This window comes from Triticum aestivum, chromosome 2A (assembly GCF_018294505.1).
Source record: "Triticum aestivum cultivar Chinese Spring chromosome 2A, IWGSC CS RefSeq v2.1, whole genome shotgun sequence".
Lineage (NCBI taxonomy): Eukaryota > Viridiplantae > Streptophyta > Magnoliopsida > Poales > Poaceae > Triticum > Triticum aestivum.
Genome location: NC_057797.1, coordinates 232,378,691 through 232,402,835, shown reverse-complemented (window position 1 = coordinate 232,402,835; position 24,145 = coordinate 232,378,691).

The following is a 24,145-nucleotide window of genomic DNA, read 5'->3' as shown; positions in this document are numbered from 1 at the left end:
GGTGCTCTTGTTATTACAAGATGTCCTGAAATACTCTTCGATATTCCGAGAATTCTTACGCTTACTGCCCTGCAGTTCCTTGCTGCATGAATACCCCTACGGATAATTACTCGTGCTTGCCGAGTATCCGCTCATCCCCAGTTGTTCTTGTGTTTCACAAAAGTCTTCAAAATAATATTCGATCTTCCGAAAATCCTCTGGAGCCTTTGGCTCTTGAAATTCTTGCTTGCTTGCATTATGGTTAATCCCATAAGTCTCGTAGTCTTAATGACATTCCTTGTCATTATCATTTTGAGTCTGTTGACTCAATATGTTTGCGAATACACGCAATCATCATTGATCCTTATAAATTACTTTTCCGGCTGAGCTTCCATTCTTTTAACTGGAATTGGTTCTCGACCAATCCAATTGTCGTTGATTGTACCCTAAGGCTATTCAACTTATCCACCCTAATCAGAGCATTGCTTCTGATCCCTTGATTTGGGAATCATAATTCCTTTGCATTTGACAATTGAGTTAGTCAGTTGTTTCTATAATCTGATCTCCTTGCATTCTTCTCCCTCTAGTTGAGTACCGATACTCGCATCAGATCCTTTGTGGACCATCAAGTCCTTTGTTGGATTGTTATCCGACAGTGTCCTTCACATTTGATCACCTTGTGAGTTCTTTCTCCGATACACAATGCCTTTGGTAAATTGTATCCTCTGCTTTCTCAATCATGCTCTGCCTTTGAGCTTGAGTTAATTACTTCTGAAGATTTGGTATATGTTTCTAAGAAGCCCCTATGGGTTGAACATATGCCTTCTCTAAACCGTGTGAACCCGAAAGTTTTCACGAGTCATACTCTTCTGGTGCTTCACCAGATAAAATTTCAACACTGCAACTTCATCGAACGTGAGAAGTGAATGAAAGGTTATACATTGGAGAAGTGGGAGTCGACCTTGAACTTGTGTTCATGCCCATGGACACGATGTAGATCTTATCATTAAAGCTTCTCTTAAATAAATTATTCCTTTGGTATAATTTCATCTTATATCTAGGATCTGGCCCTTTGCAACCGTGGTTCCGACCCTGATTGTTCTTCTTTGATCTCATTTCTCGGACAAGTTAAAACAATTGTCTTCTATGGATCAATACACCAGTCCCAACCTTTACTTTGATCTTGTGTCGAGTATTACCCCCCTGGTATCTCGAGATTATCATGGAACTGCATAACTCCTTATGAGTTCTTCATCAAGTGCTACCTTCCCACTGATTCCAATTTTTCGCGGGCTCTGAGTTATTGAACACTCAAAGACACCGATAACTAAATCGAGACCGCTCTTCAGTTCAACAACTCTTCAGTAAGCTTCTATAAGTACGAGTTTGTACCCGATCACGCCATTCCTAGCCTGTTTGGCTATATCATTGTCGTGACGATTCTAACTGTGCTACCTGGTCCTTATTCTCGGAGCACCAATTTTCGACGATGAACTAACCTTACGTCGAACCTCATCGTCATATCATTTCGCCTTGAACAACAAGCTTGGTTTCGAGTTTGTGTCGTACCCTTGGTTCCAATAACCTTTCACTTCATCATTACTTGACTTGATGTCGTTACCGATCGATTACATCTTCATGAACTCTCGCGACAAAGGTGTCGTGATCATCAACATTCTGAGCTCATCCAGGATATCAATTGAATTCATGATGAGAAATACCATCCTTGCCCTCGATGAATTGTATTATCATCGACCACTTTATTGCCTTCCCACCAACACAAGCTTGTTCATGTTTGGTGTTATACCTTGAGTTCCTTGCTACCCAGCATTGATCTTCCTTACCTCGGAAGTATTACCATCTCTTTTTGTCAAGAATGTGGTGAGAATTTCACCACCTCTTAATAATTCTTGATATCATAATACTTCTTGCCATCTTCGTTCATTCCTTGGTCCCCGTATTGTTTTCAACCGGAATACCGACAATTGAGCTATGACGTGTGAATTCAAAACTTCTACCAACCCTATTGCTTTGAAGTGAATGGGCGATAGTTCATTCTAAGTCCTTCGCTAATTGAATCACCATTCTGACATTGGTCGTGCAACCCAACCCATATTTCGGGCGCACCTTTCAACCAATGTTTAATTGTGTATGTTTTCCTCGAGCATACTTCCCTATATCATTTGATCTGACAAATGTTATCTCCTTGTTCACTTAATTGTGGAAATCCATCTTGTCGGAAATCTCGATGGATTATCGCTGAGCCCATCAGCCACCTCCTCCTCTCCTTGGTTTAATGATGAACTATTGTTTCAGGAACCCACTCCCATAGTTCATTTCCTGAGAATCCTGAAATGTCATTTCGTCTATTTGTGTTGCACCTTTTATTCTCGGACATCCTGAGTCTGAGGTATCATTACACCAGTCGGAACTGAATCTCGGTCAGATATGATGGTTGGGACGAGTTATGTTGTTGGCCCTTTGATGACCTGGTAACAGGATGTCATGCCTAGCACCCCCCTGGCTGGAGGACCTATCATTATGATTTCTTTTGCAAGGATAACCATTCCTCCTAGAGGAAGTGGTAGGACTTATTTTATAAGTTACTCCTGATGGGTCATTGGTGTATCCGAAGTCGGGCCCTTGATTGAAACACCATATCATTGCTACCTGAAGCATGTCTGTGGTACTCCGTTCATCACCAAGAACATTTGACGCACAATGCTAAATTCTCTTTATCAATTATCCAAACACCGTTGTATGGGTAATGTCATGAAATTTTTCTCCCCTTACCTAAAATGGTTTTCTACCTACTATCCTGTCATGGATATCATCTGCTTGTCCTTGGGAAGGATATGCCCCTGGGAAATGTGTTTAAACACATTTTTCCTTTCCATTGATTTGGTTAAATCCGATAATCATATCTTCCTTTCCATTGTTTGGTTTAACCTTTCTTGTGATCTATATGATCTAAGCAGTAATATTCTCCTGCTTATGTAAACACCTCGGTGTACAACTCTGTCAGCAAGACCCTGTTACTATTGTTGAAAACATTCCGGTAACCACCGATGGACGAGAACTTTGCCTATTGGCCCGCCTCGTCAACGAGCAGGAAAATGGTTCTCTTCGTCCCTCGGCCTTGGTATCGATGTTGTTGCCGACATGTCTGACAGGCTACCCTTTGGCACACCTTGCTATCATGACCGTGCAAGATGTCACTGCTCCTATTATAAAAAAAAGAACCACATGGTGGGCCCATAACCCACAGTTTCACAGGATCGAAACCTGACTCTCCTAAACACCCTGTTGCCAAAGTTATTCCTATAGCTTGACTTCGTATGTAATTTGCGAGCCACCTTCCTAGTGATCAATTCTGGTATCAGACACAATACTTATTCCCGTTGCTCTGAACCCCATTCACACTCTGTTTCAGGCAATGAACGATTGCCTATCCGCTTGAAACTTCTTATTGCACCGTCTTACTTTGCTCTCGATGTGTTTCATTTGTTCAACTCGAGAGATACTCATATGTTCATACTTGGGGAACCCCCAGAAGATTTTCCCTTGTAACATCCTATCATTGTAGAGCTGCCCCTTACCTATTCGTAAGTACGATGGAGATCCCGAAGAAAGGATGGCAAATTGATCATGGTGACTTGAAGCAGTGAAATGAAGACATCAACGAAAGGGATCAACCTCTTCGAAAGGGAAGCCAAGACCGAGAAGACTCGTTAGGTTTTTCGCTACCAACACCCTCGCCCCTTACTCCACCGCTTAAATCTCGGGACGAGATTTCTTGTAGTGGAGGAGAATTGTGACGCCCGGATAATCAAGCTACAATAATCCCGCGTTAACGATGCCACGTCACCTCGGTTACTGTTGATAAACTCGAGTTAGTTCAAAAACGATTCAAATTAAAATTTAAAATATAGGCAAACAATAAAAGTTTTCAAATATTAAAATTTAAATGTTCGGAGTGAACCAAATAATACATAGGTAATTATGGTGGAGGAACCACACTCTTATAAAATGTGTAATTATTCTAAAATGAATAAAATAGTAGCAAAACCGATATTTAAATGCTTTTATAAATAAATAAAATACTAAACTAAGTTGTTTTGGGATAAAACCTTTTGTGGCAGTGGTTTCATGGTATTACTAATTTAGGGATCATTTTAATATTAAGTAAAAAGTAAACTTAAAAGAAAGTAAAATAAAAACAAAAAGAAAATAAATAGAAAGAAAAGAAAACACAAAACCAGAAAAGAAAACTAACAAAAAAAAGGAAGAAAGACCCCCCCTGCTGGGCCAAGTGGCCCAGCTGGCCTCCACCGGCCCAGCCGGCCGGCCCACTCCCTCCCCTTAACCCCCGAACCCTAGCCCCCACGCACCCCACTCCCCCCCCTGCTCGCTCCACTCCCCATCCCACGACCCGATCTGGATCGGGGGCGCTCCCCCCCCTCCCGATCCAGGAGACCGCCAACGCCGCCGGCCGGATCGTCCATCGCCGCCGCCGGACTCCACCCCATCGAACGCCGCCCCCTGCCTCCTCCTAGGCGCACCCCCCCCCCCCGCTCGACCGGATCGGGGCATGGGGGCCCGACGCCACCACCGCCCGGGGACCTCGCCGCCTCGACCTCATCTCCGTCGCCGGCCCGACCCCGACCTCGTCGTCAACCTTCCCCGAGCCCACTGCCCCGTTCCCTGCTCCGCGATGTGAGCTTCCCCTCCCCTGCACGTTCCTCCCCTTCCCCCCCCCCCCCGCGCGCACTCGCGCTTGCCGCGTGCGCCCGCGCTCGCCGTGCGCCCGCGCCTCTCCACGCCCCTCCCGTCGTCGCCCGCGCGCCCCGGTCCTCCTCCCCGTGTCCGCGAGCCGCACTCGCCCGCGGCTCTGCTGCAGCTGCTTCTGTCGCCGCCCGTCACAGCGCCCGCGAAACCCCCTGGAAGCGCGCGTCCTCTGCCGCGCCACTACGGCCACCTCCACTCCCCCTTGGCCGGAGCCTCGCCGCGCCCCCCTCGCCAGTTCCGTTCGGGCGGATGCCCGACGCACGGTGCCCGTTGCGCCCGTAGCGCCCGATCCACTTTGGCCTATGGGCCAATGACCAATGGGCCAGTGCCCCCTATGGGCCTATGACAAGTGGGGCCTCCAGCCCCAGAACGTAAAAAAATAAAAAAATAAATATATATATATATAAAATCAATAATAAATAATAAAAATAATTAATTAATTAACTAATTAATTAACTTAATTAATTCTGATTAACCTAGCTAATTAAGATTAATTAATCTAATGACTAATTAACCTAATTAACTACTGTTAATTAGCTAACAGAGTATGACAGTGGGGCCCACCCCCCTATTAACACTAATTAGGTTAATTAAAATGTTTAATTAAAAATGTGTCACTGACCAGTGGGACCCACTGGTCAGGTTGACCAGTCAACCCTGTTGACTGCTGACGTCAGCATGACCTCATGCTGATGTCATAAATCCATTTTCGAATTAAATAAAATAATTAATTAAATCTCAGAAATTAATAAAATCTTTAGAAAATCATATCTTTTAATCCGTAACTCGGATTAAAATATTTTCAACATGAAAGTTGCTCAGAACGACGAGACGATTCCGGATACGCAGTCCGTTCGTCCACCACACCCCCCTAACCTATCGAACCCGCAACTTTCCCCCTCCGGCTCCTCTGCCCGAAAACACGAAACACCGGGAATACTTTCCCGGATGTTTCCCCCCTTAACCGGTACCACCTCATACCACGTTAGGGCACACCTAGCACCGCTTCTTGACATGTCATGCATCGTATGCATTATGTTTGCTTGTATTCATTGTTTCTTCCCCCTCTTCTCTCCGGTAGACTACGAGACCGACGCTGCTGCTGCCCAGTTCGACTACGGAGTTGACGACCCCTCTCTCTTGCCAGAGCAACCAGGCAAGCCCCCCCCCTTGATCACCAGATATCGCCTATTCTTCTCTATACTGCTTGCATTAGAGTAGTGTAGCATGTTACTGCTTTCTGTTAATCCTATTCTGATGCATAGCCTGACATTGATGCTACACCTGTTGATACCTTACCTGCAATCCTAAATGCTTAGTATAGGATGCTAGTTTATCATCATTGGCCCTACATTCTTGTCAGTCTGCCTTGCTATACTATTGGGCCGTGATCACTCGGGAGGTGATCACGGGTATATACTATACATACCTACATACTATACAGATGGTGACTAAAGTCGGGTCAGCTCGAAGAGTACCCGCGAGTGATTCACGGATTGGGGGCTGAAAGGACCTTTGTCCCGACGGCCCTCTGTGTGGATCTTTGTGGCGGAGCGACAGGGCAGGTTGAGACCACCTAGGAGACAGGTGGGCCTGGCCCTGTTCGGCGTTCGCGGACACTTAACACGCTTAACGAGATCTTGGTATTTGATCTGAGTCTGGCTACGAGCCTATACGCACTAACCATCTACGTGGGAGTAGTTATGGGTATCCCGACGTCGTGGTATCAGCCGAAGCACTTCAGACGTCAGCGACGGAGCGCCGCGCGCCGAATTGGACTGGAACGCCACTAGGCTAGGTCTGCTTTCGGCCGCCCACGCAACGTGCAGGTGTGCTCAGGGCGATGGGCCCAGACCCCTGCGCGCTTAGGTTTAGACCGGCGTGCTGGCCTCTCTGTTTTGCCTAGGTGGGGCTGCGACGTGTTGATCTTCCGAGGCCGGGCATGACCCAGGAAAGTGTGTCCGGCCAAATGGGATCGAGCGTGTTGGGCTATGTGGTGCACCCCTGCAGGGAAGTTAATCTATTCGAATAGCCGTGATCTTCGGTAACAGGACGACTTGGAGTTGTACCTTGACCTTATGACAACTAGAACCGGATACTTAATAAAACACACCCTTCCAAGTGCCAGATACAACCGGTGGTCGCTCTCTCTCAGGGATACGAGGAGGGGATCGCCGGGTAGGATTATGCTATGAGATGCTACTTGGAGATGCTACTTGGAGATGCTACTTGGAGGACTTCAATCTACTCTCTTTACTTGATGCAAGACGGAGGCTGCCAGAAGCGTAGTCTTCGACAGGATTAGCTATCCCCCTCTTATTCTGGCATTCTGCAGTTCAGTCCACTGATATGGCCTCCTTACACATATACCCATGCATATGTAGTGTAGTTCCTTGCTTGCGAGTACTTTGGATGAGTACTCACGGTTGCTTTCTCCCCCCTTTTTCCCCTTTCCTTTCTTTCTGGTTGTCGCAACCAGATGCTGGAGTCCAGGAGCCAGACGCCACCGTCGACGACGACCCCTACTACACCGGAGGTGCCTACTACTACGTGCAGCCCGCTGACGACGACCAGGAGTAGTTTAGGAGGATCCCAGGCAGGAGGCCTGCGCCTCTTTCGATCTGTATCCCAGTTTGTGCTAGCCTTCTTAAGGCAACTTGTTTAACTTATGTCTGTACTCAGATATTGTTGCTTCCGCTGACTCGTCTATGATCGAGCACTTGTATTCGAGCCCTCGAGGCCCCTGGCTTATATTATGATGCTTGTATGACTTATTTTATTTGTAGAGTTGTGTTGTGATATCTTCCCGTGAGTCCCTGATCTTGATCGTACACATTTGCGTGCATGATTAGTGTACGATTAAATCGGGGGCGTCACAGGTATGACAGACCCCGCAGTATGGATCAAAGATTTCCTTCTCCATATCCACATGGCACACGGTGATGACCTCCACGCCATCAAATACCTCCCGCTCAAATTAAAGGGACCAGCTCGGCACTGGTTAAACAGCCTCCCCGAGAACTCCATCAGTAGCTGGGATGAATAGGAGGATGACTTTAGAGACAACTTCCAAGGTACCTACATTCGGCCGCCAGACGCCGATGACCTCAGCACATAGTCCAGCAACCCGGAGAGTCAGCCCGGAAACTCTGGACCAGGTTCTTAATAAAAAAGAACCAAATTGTGGACTGTCCGGGTGTCGAAGCCCTCGCGGCCTTTAAACACAGTGTCCGAGACGAATGGCTCGCCTGACACCTCGGCCAAGAAAAGCCGAACTCCATCGCAGCCCTTACCGCACTTATGACATGCTTTTGCGCGGGAGAAGATAGCTGGCTAGCTCGTAGAAGCAATAGCACCGGCGATCCTGGCACCTCCGAAGCCAGGGATGGCAATGGCAAGCCATGACACAACAAGCACAAGCGTCGAAGCAACAACGAAGATACTGAAGACACGGTGGTTAACGCTGGATTCAGTGGCTCTAAACCCGGTCAGCGGAAGAAGCCATTCAAAGGAAACAAAGATGGTCCATCTAGTTTGGACATAATACTCGATCGGCCTTGCTAGATTCACGGCACCCCCGATAAGCCTACCAATCATACCAACAGAAAATGTTGGGTCTTTAAACAGGCCGGAAGCTCAACGCCGAAAACAAGGGGAAAGGGCCACCCAGCGAGGATGATGATGAAGAGCCTCGCCCACAGAAAACAGGGGGACAGAAGAAATTTACCCCCGAGGTCAAAACGGTGAACATGATCTACGTCACTCACATCCCTAAACAGGAGCGCAAGCGTGCATTAAGGGATGTCTACGCCATAGAGCCAGTTGCCCCAAAATTTAACCCATGGTCAGCTTGTCCAATCACTTTCGATCGCAGAGACCATCCGACCAGTATCCATCACGGAGGATCGGTTGCATTGGTTCTCGATCCAATTATTGACGGATTCCACCTCACGCAAGTCCTTATGGATGGCGGCAGCAGTCTCAATTTGCTTTATCAGGACACCGTCCGTAAAATGGGCATTGATCCATCAAGAATCAAGCCCACTAAAACCACCTTTAAAGGGGTAATTCCCGGCGTAGAGGCCTGTTGCACAGGATCCATAACACTGGAAGTCGTCTTCGGCTGATCGGACAACTTCCGAAGTGAAGACCTGATCTTCGACATTGTCTCATTCCGAAGTGGCTATCACGCACTACTCGGACGAACTGCGTTCACGCATTTTAATGCAGTCCCGCACTATGCTTATCTCAAGCTTAAGATGCATGGACCACGTAGCGTTATAATAGTCAATGGAAACATGAGTGCTCCCTCTGTACAGAGGAGCATATGCTACCTCTTGAGCATGCGTTGGTTTTCCCTAGAAGAGGAAAGGGTGATGCAGCAAAGTAGCGTAAGTATTTCCCTCAGTTTTGAGAACCAAGGTATCAATCTAGTAGGAGACAATGCACAAGTCACCTAGTACCTTCACAAACAATCAAGAACCTTGCAACCAACGCAATAAAGGGGTTGTCAATCCCTTCATGGTCACTCGCAAAAGTGAGATCTAATAGAGATAGTAAAGTAAATATTTTTTGGTACTTTTGTTGTATAAATTGGAAAGTAAAGATTGCAAAATAGTAAATGAGATGCGATGTAAATAAAAGAGATGTAATATAATAGGAAAGAGACCCGGGGGCCATAGGTTTAACTAGTGGCTTCTCTCAAGATAGCATGTATTACGGTGGGTGAACAAATTACTGCTGAGCGATTGATAGAAAAGTGCATAGTTATGAAGATATCTAAGGCAATGATCATGAATATAGGCATCACGTCCATGTCAAGTAGACCAAAACGATTCTGCATCTACTACTATTACTCCACACATCGACCGCTATCCAGCATGCATCTAGAGTATTAAGTTCATAAGAACTGAGTAACGCTTTAAGCAAGATGACATGATGTAGAGGGATAAACTCAAGCAATATGATATAAACCCCATATTTTTATCCTCGATGGCAACAATAAAATACATGCCTTGCTGCCAATACTGTCACTAGGAAAGGACACCGCAAGATTGAACCCAAAGCTAAGCACTTCTCCCATTGCAAGAAAGATCAATCTAGTAGGCCAAACTAAATCGATAATTCGAAGAGACTTGCAAAGATATCAAATCATGCTTATAAGAATTCAGAGAAGAACCAAATAATATTCATAGATAATCTTGTTCATAAATCCACAATCCATCGGATCTCGACAAACACGCCGCAAAAGAGTATTACATCGAATAGATCTCCAAGAACATCGAGGAGAACTTTGTATTGAGAATCAAAGAGAGAGAAGAAGCCATCTAGCTAATAACTATGGACATGAAGGTCTATGGTAAACTACTCACGCTTCATCGGAGAGGCAATGCTGTTGATGTAGAAGCCCTCCGTGATCGATTCCCCCTCCGGCAAATCGCCGGAGAAGGCCCCAAGATGGGATCTCACGGGTACAGAAGGTTGCGGCGGTGGAAAAGTGGTTTTGTGGCTCTCCCTAATGTTTCTAGGGTATAAGAGTATATATAGGCGAAAGAAGTACATCAGTGGAGCTACGAGGGGTCCACGAGGGTGGGGGCGCGCCTACCTGCCTCATGGCTTCCTCGTGGAGTTCCAGACTTCGACTCCAAGTCTTCTAGATTGCTTTCGGTCCAAGAAAGATCATCGTGAAGGTTTCATTCCGTTTGGACTCCGTTTGGTATTCCTTTTCTGCAAAACTCTAAAATAGGCAAAAAAACATAAAGTGGCACTGGGCCTCCGGTTAATAGGTTAGTCCCAAAAATAATATAAAAGAGCATATTAAAGCCCATTAAACATCCAAAACAGATAATATAATATCATGGAACAATCAAAAATTATAGATACGTTGAAGATGTATCAAGCATCCCCAAGCTTAATTCCTGCTCGTCCTCGAGTAAGTAAATGATAAAAACAGAATTTTTGATGTGGAATGCTACCTAACATAATTATCAATGTAATTTTCTTTATTATGACATGAATGTTCAGGTCCGAAAGATTCAAGACAAAAGTTTAATATTGACATAAGAACAATAATACTTCAAGCATACTAACAAAGCAATGATGTCTTCTTAAAATAACATGGCCAAAGAAAGTTATCCCTACAAAATCATATGGTCTGGCTATGCTCTATCTTCATCATAGAAAATATTTAATCATGCACAACCCCGATGACAAGCCAAGCAATTGGTTCATACTTTTGATGTTCTCAAACTTTTTCAATCTTCACGCAATACATGAGTTGAGCCATGGATATAGCACTATAGGTGGAATAGAGGGGTGGTTGTGGAGAAGATAAAATGGAGAAGATAGTATCACATCAACTAGGCGCATCAACGGGCTATGGAGATGCCCATCAATAGATATCAATGTGAGTGAGTAGGGATTGCCATGCAACGGATGCACTAGAGCTATAAATGTACGAAACCTCAACAAAAGAAACTAAGTGGGTGTGCATCCAACTTGCTTGCTCACGAAGACCTAGGGCATTTTGAGGAAGCCCATCATTGGAATATACAAGCCAAGTTCTATAACAAAAATTCCCACTAGTATATGAAAGTGACAAAATGAGAGACTCTATCATGAAGATCATGGTGCTACTTTGAAGCACAAGTGTGGAAAAAGGATAGTAGCATTGTCCCTTCTCTCTTTTTCTCTTTTTTGTTTTTTGGCCCTATCTTTTTTTGGCCTCTTTTTTCATTTCATTTTTTTATCTTTTTCGTCCGGAGTCTCATCCCGACTTGTGGGGGAATCATAGTCTCCATCATCCTTTCCTCATTGGGACAATGCTCTAATAATGATGATCATCACACTTTTATTTACTTGCAACTCGATACTTAGAACAAAATATGACTCTATGTGAATGCCTCCGGCGGTGTACCGGGATGTGCAATGAATCAAGAGTAACATGTATGAAAGAATTATGAATGGTGGCTTTGCCACAAATACGATGTCAACTACATGATCATGCAAGGCAATATGACAATGATGGAGCGTGTCATAATAAACGGAACGGTGGAAAGTTGCATGGTAATATATCTCGGAATGGCTATGGGAATCCCATAATAGGTAGGTATGGTGGATGTTTTGAGGAAGGTAAATGGTGGGTTTATGGTACCGGCGAAAGTTGCGCGGTACTAAAGAGGCTAGCAATGGTGGAAGGGTGAGAGTGCGTATAATCCATGCACTCAACATTAGTCATAAAGAACTCACATACTTATTGCAAAAATCTATTAGTTATCGAAACAAAGTACTACATGCATGCTCCTAGGGGGGTAGATTGGTAAGAAAATACTATCGCTCGTCCCCGACCGCCACTCATAAGGAAGACAATCAATAAATAGATCATGTTCCAACTTCATCACATAACGGTTCACCATACGTGCATGCTATGGGAATCACAAACTTTAACACAAGTATCTCTCAAATTCACAACTACTCTACTAGCGTGACTCTAATATCACCATCTTCATATCTCAAAACAATCATAAAGAATCAAACTTCTCATAGTATTCAACGCACTTTATATGAAAGTTTTTATTATACCCATCTTGGATGCCCATCATATTAGGACTAGTTTTATAGCCAAAGCAAATTACCATGTTGTTCTAAAAGACTCTCAAAATAATATAAGTGAAGCATGAGAGATCAATATTTAAAAAAAACCACCACCGTGCTCTCAAAAGATATAAGTGAAGCACTAGAGCAAAATTATCTAGCTCAAAAGATATAAGTGAAGCACATAGAGTATTCTAATAAATTCTGATTCATGTGTGTCTCTCCCAAAAGGTGTGTATTGCAAGGATGATTGTGGTAAACTAAAAAGCAAAGACTCAAATCATACAAGACGCTCCAAGCAAAAGACATATCATGTGGTGAATAAAAATATAGCCTCAAGTAAAGTAACTGATAAACGAAGACGGAAGAGGGGATGCCTTTCGGGGCATCCCCAAGCTTAGGATTTTTGATGTCCTTGAATTTTACCTTGGGGTGACTTGGGCATCCCCAAGCTTATGCTCTTGCCACTCCTTATTCCAAAATCCATCAAATCTTTACCCAAAAACTTGAAAACTTCACAACACAAAACTTCAACACAAAATCTCATGAGCTCTGGCAGCATAAGAAAATAAACCACCATTTTTAGTTACAGTAATGAACTCATTCTTTATTTATATTGGTGTTAAACCTACTGTATTCCAACTTCTATATGGTTCATACCTCCCGATAGTACTCATAGATTCATCAAAATAAGCAAACAACACAGGAAAAACAGAATCTGTCAAAAATAGAACAGTCTGTAGCAATCTGTAACTTCTGAATACTTCTGTAACTCCAAAAATTATGCAAAAATAGGAGGGCCTGAGAAATTTGTATATTGATCTACTGCAAGTTGAGTGGGTATTTTATCGCTCTCTGGTAAAAGTAGAAAATTAATTTTGTAAGCATAAAAGTTTTTGTTTTTTTAGCAAGATCAAACAACTATCACCCAAGAAGATCCTACAGGCTTTACTTGGCACAAACACTAATTAAAATATAAAACCACATCTAAATAGAATCTAGATAAATTATTTATTACTAAACAGGAGCAAAAAGTAAAGAACAAAAATAAATTTGGGTTGCCTCCCAACAAGCGCTATCGTTTAATGCCCCTAGCTAGGCATAAAGCAAGGATAGATCTAGGTATTGCCTCTTTGGTATGTAATCGATAAGTGGCTCTCATAATAGATTCATAAGGAAATTTATTTTTCTTCCTAGGAAAGTGTTCCATGCCTTTCCTTAACGTAAATTGGAATATAATATTTCCTTATTTCATGTCAATAATTGCACCAATCGTTCTAAGGAAAGGTCTACCAAGAATAATAGGACATGTAGCATTGCAATCTATATCAAAAAAAATGAAATCTATGGGCACATAATTCCTATTTGCAACAACAAGAACTTCATTAATCCTTCCCATGGGTTTCTTAATGGTGGAATCCGCAAGATGCAAATTTAAAGAACAATTATCAAATTCACAGAAACCTAGCACATCACACAAGGTTTTTGGAATCGTGGAAACACTAGCATCCAAATCACACAAAGCATAGCATTCATAATCTTTAATCTTAATTTTAATAGTAGGTTCCCACTAATAATAAAGTTTTCTAGGGATAGAAACTTCTAGTTCAAGCTTTTCTTCATAGGATTGCATTAAAGCATCAACGATATGTTTAGTAAAATCTTTATTTTGATTATAAGCCTGAGGAGAATTTAACATGGATTGCAAAAAGGAAATACAATCTATCAAAGAGCAATTATCATAATTTAATTCCTTGAAATCCAAAATAGTGGGTTCATTGCTATGTAAATTTTTGACCTCTTCAATCCCACTTTTATTAATTTTTGCATCAAGATCTAAAAACTCTAAATCATTGGGACGCCTTTTAACTAAAGTTGACTCATCTCCAGTCCCATATTTATCAAGATTCATATTGGAAAACAAAGATTTAATAGGAGTCACATAAATCACTTTTAGATCTTCATCATTATTATCATGAAAACTAGAAGAACACGCTTTCAGAAAGTAATCTTTTTTTGCATGCATCCTAGCGGTTATTTCTTTGCACTCATCAATAGAATTCTCATGGATTTGAGAGACTCATTGATTTCATGCTTAGGTGGAACAGATCTAACTTTCAAAGAATCAACATCAAGAGAAATTCTATCCACGTTCCTAGCCAACTCATCAATCTTAAGCAATTTTTCTTCTACCAAAGCATTGAAATTCTTTTGCGAACTCATAAATTCTTTAACACTAGTCTCAAAATCAGAGGGCATATTATTAAAATTTCCATTAGAGTTGTTGTAGGAATTACCATAATTATTAGAGGAATTACTAGGAAACAGCCTAGAATTAAAGTTTACTCTATACGCGTTGTTACCAAAATTGTTCCTACCAACAAAATTCACATCCATAGATTCATTATAATTCTCAATTAAAGTGGACAAAGGCATATCATTTGGATCAAAAGAAACACTTTTATTAGCAAACAATTTCATAAGTTCATCCAACTGTCCACTCAAAACATTAATCTCTTCAATTGCATGAACTTTTTTACTAGTGGATCTTTCGGTGTGCCATTGAGAATAATTAACCATAATATTTTCTAGGAGTTTAGTAGCTTCTTCTAAAGTGATTTCCATAAAAGTGTCTCCCGTGGCCGAATCTAAATGATTTCTAGAAGCAAAATTCAGTCTGGCATAAAAGTTTTGTATAATCATCCACAAATTCAAACCATGTGTAGGGCAAGTACGTATCATTAATTTCATCCTCTCCCAAGCTTGTGCAACATGCTCATGATCAAGTTGCTTAAAATTCATAATATCGTTCCTAAGAGAGATGATCTTAGCGGGAGGAAAATACTTAGAAATAAAAGCATCTTTGCACTTATTCCATGAATCAATACTATTTTTAGGCAAATAAGAGAACCAAGTTTTAGCACGATCTCTAAGCGAAAACGAAAATAGCTTCAATTTAACAATATCATTATCCACATCTTTCTTCTTTTGCATATCACACAAATCAACAAAGTTGTTTAGATGGGTAGCGGCATCTTCACTAGGAAGGCCAGAAAATTGATCTTTCATAACAAGATTCAACAAAGCGGTATTAATTTCACAAGATTCAGCATCGGTAGTAGGAGCAATCGGAGTGCTAATAAAATCATTGTTGTTATTATTGGAAAAGTCACACAATTTAGTATTATCTTGAGCCATCGTGTCAAACAGTCAATCCAACACACAAGCACACAAGAAGCAAGCGAAAAGAGATGAACGGAAGAGGGGCGAAGAAAAGGCAAAGGTTTTCGAAAATCGTTTTAGAAGTGGGGGAGAGGAAAACGAGAGGCGAATGGCAAATAATATAATGCGAGGGACAAGAGTTTATGTTGGGTGAGGGAGTCATGGACTAAGGGGTCCTCGGGCGTCCGGCCTGTTGGACATGGGCCGGACTGATGGGCTATGAAGATACAAGACCGAAGACTCTCTCACCCGTGTCCGGATGGGACTCTCCTTGGCGTGGATGGCAAGCTTGGCATTCGGATATGAAGATTCCTTTCTCCATTACCGACTTTGTACAACCCTAGTCCCCTCTGGTGTCTATATAAACCGGAGGGTTTAGTCCATAGGGATAATCATAATCATATAGGCTAGACTTCTAGGGTTTTAGCCATTGCGATCTTGTGGTAGATCAACTCTTGTAACCCACATACTCATCAATATTAATCAAGAAGGACGTAGGGTATTACCTCCATCAAGAGGGCCCGAACCTTGGTAAAACTTCATGTCCCTTGCCTCCTGTTACCATCAACCTCAGACACATAGTTCATGACCCCCTACCCGAGATCCGCCGATTTTGACACCGACATTGGTGCTTTCATTGAGAGTTCCACTGCGTTGAAGTCAGGATTGATGGCTCGCTTTGTTATCAAGGACAGCATCACCTCCGGAGGAGCCCTGGCCTCAGGCCAAACCCTCCGGCTGGGCGAATTCACCATGACCCCCCCGTATGGCCCTCGAGCCGACGATGACTTCTTGGGTCATTGAAAATCACCTCCATGTTGACTCTGAATACTCCAAATAGATGGACCCAACGGCGTCTTTAAACGAACTCCTAGATCACATCGTCGCCTTGGGGGTCGCTACAGACTACGATCGAATTGGGCTTAAACCCAATCAAAGAGAAATCAAATCGCCGCCGATCACCCATCAGATAGCGGTAGTAGAGGAGCAAGACAACAACTCTTCCCCTATATTAAGGATGAACTATGTTCGGATTTCCATGCTCGAAGAGCTAGATACCTATCCACGAAATGACGCGCCCTGTCCTCCGAACCTAGAATCGGATGATGGGCCGGAAAAATCAGTTGATATCCCGGAGCCCGAACCATTAAGCTCGGAGATTTCTCAAACTCCGGATCCCAAATTGGGTCGGGGTTCGGATTTAAAGCCACCCACCCACCCAGACATACACGATCTCATGTACATACAACAACAGTCTCAGGAGGAAATAGTCCATCACTTTTGGGCTAGATTCCTCCTTAAAAAAGACAAGATTAAAGATTTTCGCGACAAAGACGCGATCTCAGCATTCTGCAATAATTGCATAGACGTAGGAATCCTCAACGCCATAAACCGCCGTCGCGTATTACATTTCGTTGACTTGGCGATTATCATACAGAAGTACTGCACAATGGAAAATGCCTAGAAAACTCAGGCAGCTCACTAGAAACCACCGGTTTCTACTCACCCCTACGTCCGGGCAAAAAGGATGCATCCTTGCGAGGCACCCGAACCAATAGTAAAGAAATCTAAGCCCATTACGCGACGCGGAACCTTTCTGGAGGGATGGCTCGATAGGCCATGTAAAATACACACAACACCGGATACCATACCAACCCACAACCTTAGAGCATGTTGGATACTCCGACAAGTGGCCAAGGGCGGCGAGGATATCCTCAGCAAAAATATCCCAGAGCAACACCCCCCGGAGACGATGACCTCAGCATAGTGATGGTCTTCGAGACTTTCGCTTCAAACAGTCAGCGCAAAAGGGCCCTCCGCGACCTTGCCGAAGTCTGCCAAGTCACCGCGACAAACCCTTGGAATGACACGGCCATAACTTTCAATAGCAGCGACGAACCAAGATTCCGCACAGTCCAGGCACCGGCCGCCTTGGTCCTCAATCCAATTGTGGACGGTTTTCAGCTCACCAAAGTGCTCATGGACGGCAGCAGCAGACTAAACCTCATCTACGAGGATACACTCAACAAAATGGAAATAGACAAGAGCCGCATTGAGCAAAGCAGAACGACCTTCCGAGGAATTATTCCCAGTCGGGAGGCGCGATGTGCGGGAAAAATCACACTTGACATGGTATTCGGCACACCGGAGAATTATCGGTCTGAATAGATAACCTTCCAAGTGGCCCCTTTCAACAATGGATATCACGCCCTATTGGGGTGAGATGCATTTACACGCTTCCAAGCTATACCTCATTACGGGTACATGAAGCTTAAGATGCCTGGGCCCAACGGAATCATCACTCTTACCAGTGATCCGGACATAGCACTCCGCGTCAAAAACAAAACCGCATCCCTGGCCCTCGAGGCACTTTCCGAAGCCCTCGCGGCCGAAGAGTTAACCGTGCTGCGCTCCACTGTGGATAGGGATGACATAATCCTGGACAAGCGACCCAAATCCACCTCCTTTAAACCAGTAGACGAAATAGTCAAATTTCATGTCCACCCGATGGACCCCAAGAATACAGCATCCATTGGGGCTCAGCTCGACCCAACGGTTGACGCCATGCTACGAGAATTCTTGTGCAAGAACTGGGACATATTCGCCTAGTACCCTTCTGACATGCCAGGAATCCCACGCAGGTTGGCAGAACACAGTCTCAACATAGTAAAGGGATATAAACCGGTCGAGCAAACACTGCGGCACTTTTCCGAACCCAAACGACAAGCTATGGGGGAGGAGCAAGCCAAGTTAATCAAGGCTGGATTTATCAGAGAAATTAAACATCCGGACTGGCTAGCAAACCTAGTGATGGTTCCAAAAAAGGATAAATCCTGTCACCTATGCGTCGATTCCAAGGACCTCAACAAGGCCTGCCCTCAGGATCCCTTCCCCTCCCTCGCACCGACCAGATTATTGATGCTACCAGCAGGACACGACTCACTGTGTTTCCTCGACACATACTCTGGATACCGTCAAATCAAAATGAAGGAATCCGATCAAGCCGTAACGGCATTCATCACCCCATACGGGCCTCTCTGCTTCAACATTATGCCCTTCGGACTTTAAAACGCCGGCGCCACCTACCAACGCATGATTCAAACATGCCTGGAGAAGCAAATTGGCAAGACAGTGGAGGCATATGTGGATGACGTTGTCATCAAAACTAAACATGCCGAGTTGTTAATAGATGACTTGCATCTCACATTCGACAATCTCCGGACATATGACATTAAGCTCAATCCGGAAAAGTGTGTTTTCGGTGTTCCCGCCGGAAAGCTACTGGGCTTCATTGTTTCCAATAGATGAATTGAGGCAAATCCAGCCAAAATCCGAGCTTTCTCACAATTGGCTGCGCCAACCGACCTTAAATAGGTCCAAAAACTAGCCGGATGTGTGGCAGCTTTAAGCCGCTTTATCTCTGATACGTCTCCAATGTATCTATAATTTTTGATTGCTCCATGCTATATTATCTACTGTTTTGGACTATATTGGGCTTTAATTTCCACTTTTATATTAATTTTGGGACTAACCTATTAACCGGAGGCCCAGCCCAGAATTGTTGTTTTTTGCCTGTTTTAGGGTTTCAAAGAAAAGAAATATCAAACGGAGTCCAAACGGAATGAAACCTTCGGGAACATGATTTTCTCATCAGATAAGACCCAGGAGACTTGGACCCTCTGTCAAGAAAGCCGCGAGGCGGTCACAAGGGTGGAGGGCGCCCCCTAGAGCGCGCCCCCTGCCTCGTGGGCCCCTCGAAGCTCCACCAACGTACTTCTTCCTCCTATATATATCCACGTACCCCCAAACGATCAGCACAGAAGCCACTAGTGAAACCTATGGTCCCAGGGTCTCTTTATCATCATATCAATCTCCATCACTTTATTATTGCTTTGCTTTTACTTTGCTTTTACTTTTTACTTTGCATCTCTATACCAAAAATACCAAAAATATTATTTATCATCTCTATCAGATCTCACTTTCGTAAGTGACCGTGAAGGGATTGACAACCCCTAAGCGCATTGGTTGCATTGAGCTATTGTTTTTGTGTAGGTACGAGGGACTCGAGCGTAGCCTCCTACTGAATTGATACCTTGGTTCTCAAAAACTGAGGGAAATACTTATGCTACTTTGCTGCATCATCCTCTCCTCTTCGGGGAAATCCAACGTAGTGCTCAAGAGGTATCAAGAAGAATTTCTGGCGCCGTTGCCGGTGAGTCTGCGCAAAAGTCAACATACCAAGTACCCATCACAATCCCTATCTCCCGCATTACATTATTTGCCATTTGCCTCCCGTTTTCCTCTCCCCCACTTCACCCTTGCCGTTTTATTCGCCCTCTCTCTCTCTATCCTCCCTCTCTATTTACCTCTTTTGCCCGTTTGCTTTTTTTTGTTTGCTCGTGTGTTGGATTGCTTGTTTGTCGCGATGGCTTAAGATAATACTAAATTGTGTGACTTCACCAATACCAACAATAATGATTTCCTTAGCACTCCGATTGCTCCTCTTACCGATGTTGAATCTTGTGAAATTAATACTGCTTTGCTGAATCTTGTCATGAAAGATCCGTTCTCCGGCCTTCCTAGTGAAGACGCCGCTACCCATCTTAATAGCTTCGTTGATTTGTGTGACATGCAAAAGAAGAAAGATGTCGATAATGATATTGTTAAATTGAAGCTTTTTCCTTTTTCGCTTAGAGATCGTGCTAAAGCTTGGTTTTTGTCTTTGCCTAAAAATAGTATTGATTCATGGAACAAGTGCAAAGATGCTTTTATCTCTAAGTATTTTCCTCCCGCTAAGATCATCTCTCTTAGAAACGATATTATGAATTTTAAACAACTTGATCTGTAACATGTTGCACAAGCTTGGGAGAGAATGAAATTAATGATACGTAATTGCCCTACTCATGGTTTGAATTTGTGGATGATTATACAAATTTTTTATGCCGGATTGAATTTTGCTTCTAGAAATCTTTTAGATTCGGCCACGGGAGGCACTTTTATGGAAATCACTTTAGGAGAATCTACTAAACTCCTAGATAATATTATGGTTAATTATTCTCAATGGCATACTAAAAGATCTAATAAAAAGGTGCATGTGATAGAAGAAATTAATGTTTTGAGTGGGAAGATGGATGAACTTATGAAATTATTTGCTAATAAGAGTGTTTCTTCTGATCCTAATGATATGCCCTTGTCTAATTTGATTGAGAATAATAATGAATCTATGGATGTGAATTTTTTTGGTAGGAACAATTTTGGTAACAACGCGTATAGAGGAAATTTCAATCCTAGGCCGTATCCTAGTAATTCCTCTAATAATTATGGTAATTCCTACAACAATTATTATGAAAATTATAATAAGATTCCCTCTTATTTTGAATCTAATATTAAAGAATTTATTTCTTCACAAAAGAATTTAATGCTATGATTGAAGAAAAATTGCTTAAGATTGATGACTTGGCTAGGAACATTGATAGAATTGCTCTTGATGTTGATTCTTTGAAACTTAGATCTATTCCACATAAGCATGATATCAATGAGTCTCTCAAAGCCATGAGAATTTCCATTGACGGGTGCAAAGAAAGAACCGCTAGGATGCGTGCTAAGAAAGATGCCTTTATAAAAGCGTGTTCTTCTAGTTCCTATGAAAATAATAATGAAGATCTAAAAGTTATTGATGTGTCCCCTATTAAGTCTTTGTTTTGCAATATGAATCTTGATAATGATGAGACTGAATATGATCGACCTTTACCTAGAAGGCGTTCTAAGAACTCGGAATTTGTTGATCTTGATGCTAAATTTGATAAAAGTGGGATTGAAGAAATTAAAACCCTAGATGTTGCTAAACCCACTATATTGGATTTCAAGGAATTTAATTATGAAAATTGCTCTTTAATTGATTGTATTTCCTTGTTGCAATCCGTGCTAAAATCTCCTCACGCTTATAGTCAAAATAAAGCGTTTACTAAACATATTGTTGATGCCTTGATGCAATCTTATAAAGAAAAACTTGAATTGGAAGTTTCTATCCCTATAAAACTTTATGATGAGTGGGAACCTACTATTAAATTTAAAATTAAAAATTATGAGTTTTATGCTTTGTGTGATTTGGGTGCTAGTGTCTCTACTATTCCCAAAACTTTGTGTGATTTGCTAGATTTCCGTGATTTTGATGATTGCTCTCTAAACTTGAATCTTGCGGATTCCACTATTAAGAAACCTATGGGAAGAATTAATGATGTTCTTATTGTTGCAAATAGGAATTATGTGCCCGTGGATTTTATCGTTCTTGATATAGATTGCAATCCTTCTTACCCTATTATTCTCGGTAGACCTTTCCTTAGAACGGTTGGTGCAATTATTGATATGAAGGAAGGGAATATTAGATTTCAATTTACATTAAAAAAGGGCATGGAACACTTCCCTATAAAGAAAATAAAATTACCATATGAATCTACATGAGAGCCACTTATGGATTGCCTGCCAAAGATGGCAATACCTAGATCTATTCTTGCTTTTTATGCCTAGCTAGGGGCGTTAAACGATAGCGCTTGTTGTGAGGCAACCCAATTTTATTTTTATTCCTTGCTTTTTGCTCCTATTTATTAATAAATAAATTATTTAGCCTCTGTTTTGGTTGTGTTTTTTGTGTTTAATTAGTGTTTGTGCCAAGTAGAACCGTTGGGAAGACTTGGGGAAAGTCTTGTTGAACTTGCTGTAAAAAAAGAAACTTTAGCGCTCACGAGAACTGCTGTCATTTTTATTTGGAAAGTGCTATTTAGTTAATTATTTTTGAAGATGATTAATAGATAAATTCCTCACGTCCAGAATTTATTTTAGAATTTTTGGGGTTCCAGATCTTGCGCTAGCTACAGATTACTACAGACTGTTCTGTTTTTGACAGATTCTGTTTTTCGTGTGTTGTTTGCTTATTTTGATGAATCTATGGCTAGTAAAATAGTTTATAATCCATAGAGAAGTTGGAATATGTAGGTTTAACACCAATATAAATAAAGAATGAGTTCATTATAGTACCTTGAAGTGGTCTTTTGTTTTCTTTCGCTAACGGAGCTCACGAGATTTTCTACTTTAAGTTTTGTGTTGTGAAGTTTTCAAGTTTTGGGTAAAGATTTGATGGATTATGGAACAAGGAGTGGCAAGAGTCTAATCTTGGGGATGCCCGTGGCACCTCCAAAATAATCTAAGGACACCTAAAAGCCAAAGCTTGGGGATGCCCCAGAAGGCATCCCCTCTTTTTCGTCTACTTCTATCAGTAACTTTACTTGGAGCTATATTTTTATTCACCACATGATATGTGTTTTGCTTGGAGTGTCTTTTATGATTTGAGTGCTTATTAGTCTACCACAATCATCCTTGCTGTACACACCTTTTTAGAGAGCCATGCATGATTTAGAATTTGATAGAATACTCTATGTGCTTCACTTATATCTTTTGAGCGTTATAATTTTGCTCTAGTGCTTCACTTATATCTTTTAGAGCACGGTGGTAGATTTGTTTTATAGAAACTAGATTATTTTGAGAGTCTTATTAGCATGGTAATTTGCTTAAAATCCTAATATGCTTGGTATGCAAGATTAATAATAAAACTTTCGTATGAGTGTGTTGAATACTAAGAAAAGTTTGATGCTTGATGATTGTTTTGAGATATGGAGGTAATAATATCAAAGTCATGCTAGTTGAGTAGTTGTGAAATTGAGAAATACTTGTGTTGAAGTTTGCAAGTCATGTAGCATGCACGTATAGTAAATGTTATGCAACAAATTTGAAACATGAGGTGTTATTTGATTGTCTTCCTTATGAGTGGCGGTCGGGGACGAGCGATGGTCTTTTCCTACCAATCTATCCCCATAGGAGCATGCGCGTAGTGCCGAGGTTTTTGATGACTTGTAGATTTTTGCAATAAGTATGTGAGTTATTTATGACTAATGTTTAATCCATGGATTATACGCACTCTCACCCTTCCATCCTTGCTAGCCTCTTCGGTACCGTGCATTGCCCTTTCTCACATTGAGAGTTGGCGCAAACTTCGCCGGTGCATCCAAACCCTGTGATATGATACGAGCTTTCACACATAAACCTCCTTATATCTTCCTCAAAACAGCCACCATACCTACCTATTATGGCATTTCCATAGCCATTCCGAGATATATTGCCATGCAACTTTCCATCATTCCGTTCATCATGACACATTCATCATTGTCATATTGCTTAGCATGATCATGTAGTTGACATAGTATTTGTTGCAAAGCCACCGTTCATAATTCTTTCATACATGTCACTCTTGGTTCATTGCATATCCCGATACACCGCCGGAGGCATTCATATAGAGTCATCTTTGTTCTAGTATCGAGTTGTAATCATTGAGTTGTAAATAAATAGAAGTGTGATGATCATCATTATTAGAGCATTGTCCCAAGTGAGGAATAAAAAAAGAAAGACCGTAAAAAAGAGAAGGCCCAAAAAAAGAGAAAGGCCATAAAAAAGAAAAGGCCCAAAAAATGAGAGAAAAAGAGAGAAGGGACAATGTTACTATCCTTTACCA